The following is a 6,313-nucleotide window of genomic DNA, read 5'->3' as shown; positions in this document are numbered from 1 at the left end:
CATGTTGAACATGCGCGTTCATATTTTGGTTTTTTGTGAATACGCATGTTGAACCTGTGCATTCTTCTTAAAAATAAAAGTGAATACGCATCTTTATTAAGTTTTAGAAGTTTGAATACGCAACCCTGAAATACGTATTTTATCAATATTTTGGGTGGTCCTTGCGCATCTGGGTATTTTGGGAGGACAGCCAAAAATACCGACGAAATACGCATTTCAGAAATGCGTATTCAAACTTCTAAAACTTAATAAAAAATATGCATGTTAAACATGCGTATTCACTTTTATTTTTAAGAAGGATGCGTATGTTCAACATGCGTATTCACAAAAAAATATGAATACGCATGTTCAACATGCATATTCTTTATTAATTTTTGAAAATTCGAATACGCATCATTCACATGTGTGTTCAGTCGGTAATTTGGCCGGAACATCCCGCCAAATGGTATTCTGGGCATTTCTCTCCAAATGGTGGGTATTTTGGTTTTTCACCCTCATTGATACACAAGAAAAAATTTGAGAAAAATATAGAATTCGAGGAAATCTTTCTTTTGGGGAAATGATCAAGAAAAATCCCGTAAATGTTAAAGGATATAAGAATATGTTTGGTCTTCCTCTGTCCTTTTAAGATTTAGACAAATCGGTTACTTAATATTTTATCAGAGCTCGGTTTTGAGTCCCCACACCCCCTTTATTAAATTTAAATATTTTTGTTGGTATTGGTTGCATTTGTTGTTGTCAATCGCAGCGAAAAGTATCGTACGATTGAGGGAGAGTGTTAAATAGTATAAGATTATGTTTGGACCTTCCCCTATCACCTTAAGATTTTAGACGGACGGACTAGTTATTTATCAGTAAACACATCTACACAGCATTCGCAGAGGAATCCTCGGACAAACGCTCCAATTAATCAAGATAGCTATTTATATGATTTTGCACTTAGGGCTAAACGTGTTTTTAGATAAGATAAATAAAAATGTTTCTTAATTTTAAGACTTAAATTGGGATTTTAAGAAAAAAAATAAGAACTCGAAATTTAAGATTAATGTGTTGATATGTATTATTAAGAGTTTCGTTTATTGCGAAGGACCAATCACAATACAAATTTTAAGTCTTTCATCTTTTGCATTTCATGAGCGTGGAGAAAAAAATGGTGTTAGACAATTACCAACTAAAAACTCTAATAAATAAATAAAATTATTGAACTAGTGTTTTCATAAAATAATCCAAGAACATGAGTTCCTCAATTGACTATTGTTATGCCACATTTTGGCATAACTTAATATCTCCAAATTTCTAATATTATTAATTATTAATTTCGTTTAATAAATATAACTTAACGACCAAGTTTTATCCTCTCCCTGAAACGAGGAAGTAATCAATCGCAACGAATAAATTATGAAAAATATCTCAAAAAGATATTTTTTAAATCAAAGAAGATATCACAATATCAACATTAATACAAAATAAAATTGGTAATTAACTATATTAACAAAACTTATCCTTAAAGTCTTTTAGGGATAAACCCAAATTTTACAGAACTGCGTAGATTTAATCTAATATAAATTGGTGAGCATGCATTTTGGCAAAAGAATCCGATACAACGAGACAAATCGAGACACCTAAAAATCTAATTTTTGATAAACTCTAATCTTTAAAAACAGCCACATTCATACGAATCTCAACTCTTTATTTCTGCAAACATCTGATTTCGTATTGTTACAAAATTCCTCGATATAGTTCATGATATAGTTCGAGCCGACGATTGTCTTCAGCATCATCGAAGCAAAGCTTTCTTACGTTTCGGAAGAACGGAGATTCAACGTCCTCATTTGTTGGTGTATCGTTATTTCCCCATAATGGGTAAACTCCGGAATTGCTTAATTTAGTTATTTTTAAACTATTAGTATTTGAAGGGGCTCTCCACTCGGGCTGTCTACGAACCTAAAAGTAATGCGGTTTAAAGTTGAATTTTTTTATATCTCGTTAAATTATTTTATCTAAGCCTTTTTTATCAGTACCGACCAATAGATCAGTTGACACATTTAACCATGCACTTATCAAGAGTTTATTTTCAACCCACTTCCATTGATCAATTTTTTCACGTATATCTTCACTTTCCTCATAATCATTCTTTAGATAAAAAAAATATTATCGTTATAAAAATCAGGTACTTGTGAATGTCGAGAAATTTCGAAACTAGTATGTGATTGTTGGCTTTCAAATTGTAAATTCAAAAGTGATGGAAATGAAAACCGATGTGGATAATTTTGAGGACATGAAAATGGAAATTGAGAATTCTGAAAATGTGAAAATTGATATTGATAATTTGGAGTTTAAAAGTTAAAAATAAAATTTTGTGAGTTTGGGAAATAAGAATTTGGATATCGATATGAAAATTGAGGGTTTGGATTTTGAAAATTTGTAAAAGGGGATTATTTAGATTCATCTTTTGTTAGGAAAAACTAAAATTTTGAAGCAGTAAATAGTATGAATAAGATTGATAGAAATACTAGGTATATATAGAAGTAAAATATTACCGTTAATAACTTAAACTTTGCCAATATATACGTTACAAAATGTACATTACAAACAAGTTTGCAAATAGGCTGACACTATTTAATTTCTCATGATTCAACTATTAAAAAAATAAAAAGTAAGCCACATGCACACAAATGGGCAAGCCCACTTTCTTGGCCATTACTATTTTTCTTTCTTTGCATCAAATGTTAAAATTCACGGCAATTTCCATTTCATGTGTCCCATTGTCGAGTTGGCCACCCACTGTGTGTGCTCTAGCATTTACCAGGGACCTTGTTACTTGAATTAATGGAGTTGAAAATTAAAGTCTAAAATATGTATGAAGTGTAATTTGCACGCACGACAAGCGAGGGTCGCACAAAGCAAAATACAGAGATAAGTTTTCGATTTATCTCGTAATTATTTGCAATTATAGATTATGTTATGATGTCATGCATGTATACGTCAAATTTATGTTTTCGAATATTTCTTACACACATATATTTCTTACTTAAAATACGTGCGAGTAATTTAAGATTGTACTTGTAAATTATTGCGGAATTTAATGTTGGACAACGCATATATTTTCGAAAATATTGTACGAGATATTCATCTTAAAATTTTTTGAATATATTTAGAAGATCGTACATGATGCATCTTTTTAAATAATATATTTATAAGAGAAGCATAATTTGAAGAAAGTGTTTTACTAAAAATATTATTTTGAAAAAATTAATATTGCGACAAATTTAGATGTTATATTAATTATTGTGTTCAAAATATTTTCATGCATTAAGATTTTAGTGACATGCATTAACATTTACTCAACTAATCATATAATCAACTTCCAATAATCATTCTATTCAAACTTATAAGCATAAACTTTGATTTGAAATCTAAAAATTCAAACAAACATCAAACACTCAACATGCACTTTACATTATATATCAATTTATACTTTTTACACTAAATCAACTCAAAATAAATCTTTAACAAATCCACCGGCTCCCGTTTGGTCATGGTCGGTAGTGGTCGAACTCGAGAGTGCCCACGCATGGGTCTCCCTTCAAATTTTGGAACTCCAAACCTCACAATTCCATCACATCTTTCTTATTATATATGTCAAAAATATTTCATACTCTTGAACTGAAATTATCAAGTAGTGTAGCTTGGACAAACTATAAGTCCATCAATGCTACACATTTAAGTAAAGGAGTCAACGACCCTCTGAATTATCAAAGAACCTTACTCTCCTAGGAGAGTCCAAGACAAAACTTACACTATTGAATGCCCTACTCACTCGGGAGAACAAGGGTAAAGCTACATTATTCAAAGGTCTTACGCTCGAAAAGGGAGTCTAGAATACTTTATTTTTTTAAAGCTCTTTCCCACCAAGTCGAGGGTTAATGAAGACATTACCTTATGAGGAGTCAACAATACTTGAACAATGTGTACGCCAATTCGGACTATATATAAAAATCAAGGTCCAGACTTGACAATGAAGACCGCAGTGGCTTTCAAAATGATATTATTTATACTCACACTTTTGAAAACCTTGGCAAAAATATATTCTTTATTTGTTCTCACATGATGTCATATTTGCACTCGCATACGAATTATGAGCATTGTTGTGCTCCATATTGTCTAATGATTTATTGTTTTCAGTTTTCTCCAGAAATTCGAGAAATTTAGAATCTTGAAGAAGTATTAGTTCTTTACTACAGCAAGCTACACTGAAAAATTAGGGTGGCATAGCTCAATACCTCCAAATTTCTAATATTATTAAATATTTATTTCGTTTAATTAATATAACTTAACGATCAAGGTTTAGCCTCCCCTTAAAATGATCAAATAATCAATCACAATAAATATATTATGGCAAATATCTCAAAATATTTTTTTTCCAAATCAAAGAAGATATCACAACACCAAGATTAATACAAAATAAAATTGGTAATTAACCACATTAACGAACCTTTTCCCTAAAATCTCTCTGGGATAAGTCCAAATTTCACAGAACTGCGTAGGGTTAATCTAATATAAATTAGTACGCATGCATCTTGGAAAAGGAATTTGATACAAAGAGATAAATCGAGACACCTCCCAAATCCAGCCCCTCTATTTTTCATAAAACCTATCCCCTAAAAACAACCACATTCATACGAATCCCCGCTCTATTATTCCAGGATCCCTCTGATTTCGTATTGTTACAAAATTCCTCCATTAACAACTATCATGCCATTTTAAATTTGTTTTATCCCCCTAACAAATCATTTTTAAAGTTTTATAATCTCCTTATCATGTGAAACAAACATAAGTTTGAAAAATTTAAAGTACTATATTCCAATCCTAATGACTATCCCTCAAAACAAACAAAAGATTATAGTGAAATCTTAAACTTAATCATCACAGAATTAATAATGTTCGGATTAGTAATCCCCAAATTGTTATCCTGGGATAATAATCCTCCGAAACAAATATAGCTCTTATGTTTATAAAATCGTCTCCTAATATAAATTATAGTGCCTAGTGCTTGCACAATGCCACTATCATGATCATGTAAAATACAATTATAGACTATTAAGAATCAAGAATTACCAGTCCCACAATTTAATTATCAGTCTCCCAATCTAATACTTAAATTGTGTCTATCATCTCATGTACTCAAATTACAACTCATTTCCCTATTCGTTATAATTTCAATAGATACAATTAAAGGTTCGTGACTCCTTAATTATGTTAAGCCCTCAATTGTAAATTAACAATCACAAGAAAATCACAATACAACTAAACAAACACAATAAGGCAAAGAATAACACTCAACTACTAGATACAAATATTAGCTACTCATGATAAAATAAACAAAATATAGATTACAAACGCAAAGCATGAGTTTAAGAATTGAAGTACAAATAATATAACCTTAAAAGTTTCTTTAAAATCCAGATGAATCCCTTCGCTTCTTCGCCCAACCTCGCTATCAAAGTATATCTCTCGAGAGTATGACTATCTATATTCTACAATATTTGATGGTTATGTCTATATACAATGTAACATCCCAAATCCGGGGTCAAGATTGGGTGTCACTAAACAATCTTTACATAAAATAAAGAAATAAATAATAACCCCTTGAATCCGGATCGTTTACAGGTTATGGTGTGAAACAAGAATCTAACATTCTACAACTTTCAACAACTAATACACAAATGTAAATACCTTTGAACTAATGCTCGTAAAATATTCTTCTAACTTCTTCAACCTCTCGCAGCGGAGATTTCTCGAACTTCTGCTGTCTATCTACGCTATTCATTCTTATCCTTATCTGTTTCTGGCAGAAATAAGAATTGACAAAGCAAGAGTGAGCCAAAAATGCCCAGCAAGTATATAATTTGAGTTTCAAACATTAATATTAAAGAAAACTTCCGGACAAAATCTTAAAACAATTTTAAACCATTCTATTTATTTTGGGTGAGTGAGCGAATAAACGTTGGCTGTCACCAACCTTTAACCAAAATCCAAAAATGACAAGCGATTCCCTGATTCATCTCCTGAACCAGGGTTTTGTCCGGTTTTTGGAATCATAAAACCATACGAGAGAGAATGCGGTTAATGGCGATCAACAACAAATTAGACTGGACATTAGTATAGCTTTCACACTCATACCCTGCTGATCAGTCAGGATATAGTGTAGATCTATATCTCAATATATAGATCCATTCGGGTACCCAGGCACTATGGCCCAAGGGTCCGGTCCATTCCCGGCCCATAGGATCCAGCTCATCACTGACCCTTA

The sequence above is a fragment of the Apium graveolens genome, chromosome 3 (assembly GCF_009905375.1).
Source record: "Apium graveolens cultivar Ventura chromosome 3, ASM990537v1, whole genome shotgun sequence".
Lineage (NCBI taxonomy): Eukaryota > Viridiplantae > Streptophyta > Magnoliopsida > Apiales > Apiaceae > Apium > Apium graveolens.
This window is presented reverse-complemented; position numbering follows the sequence as displayed.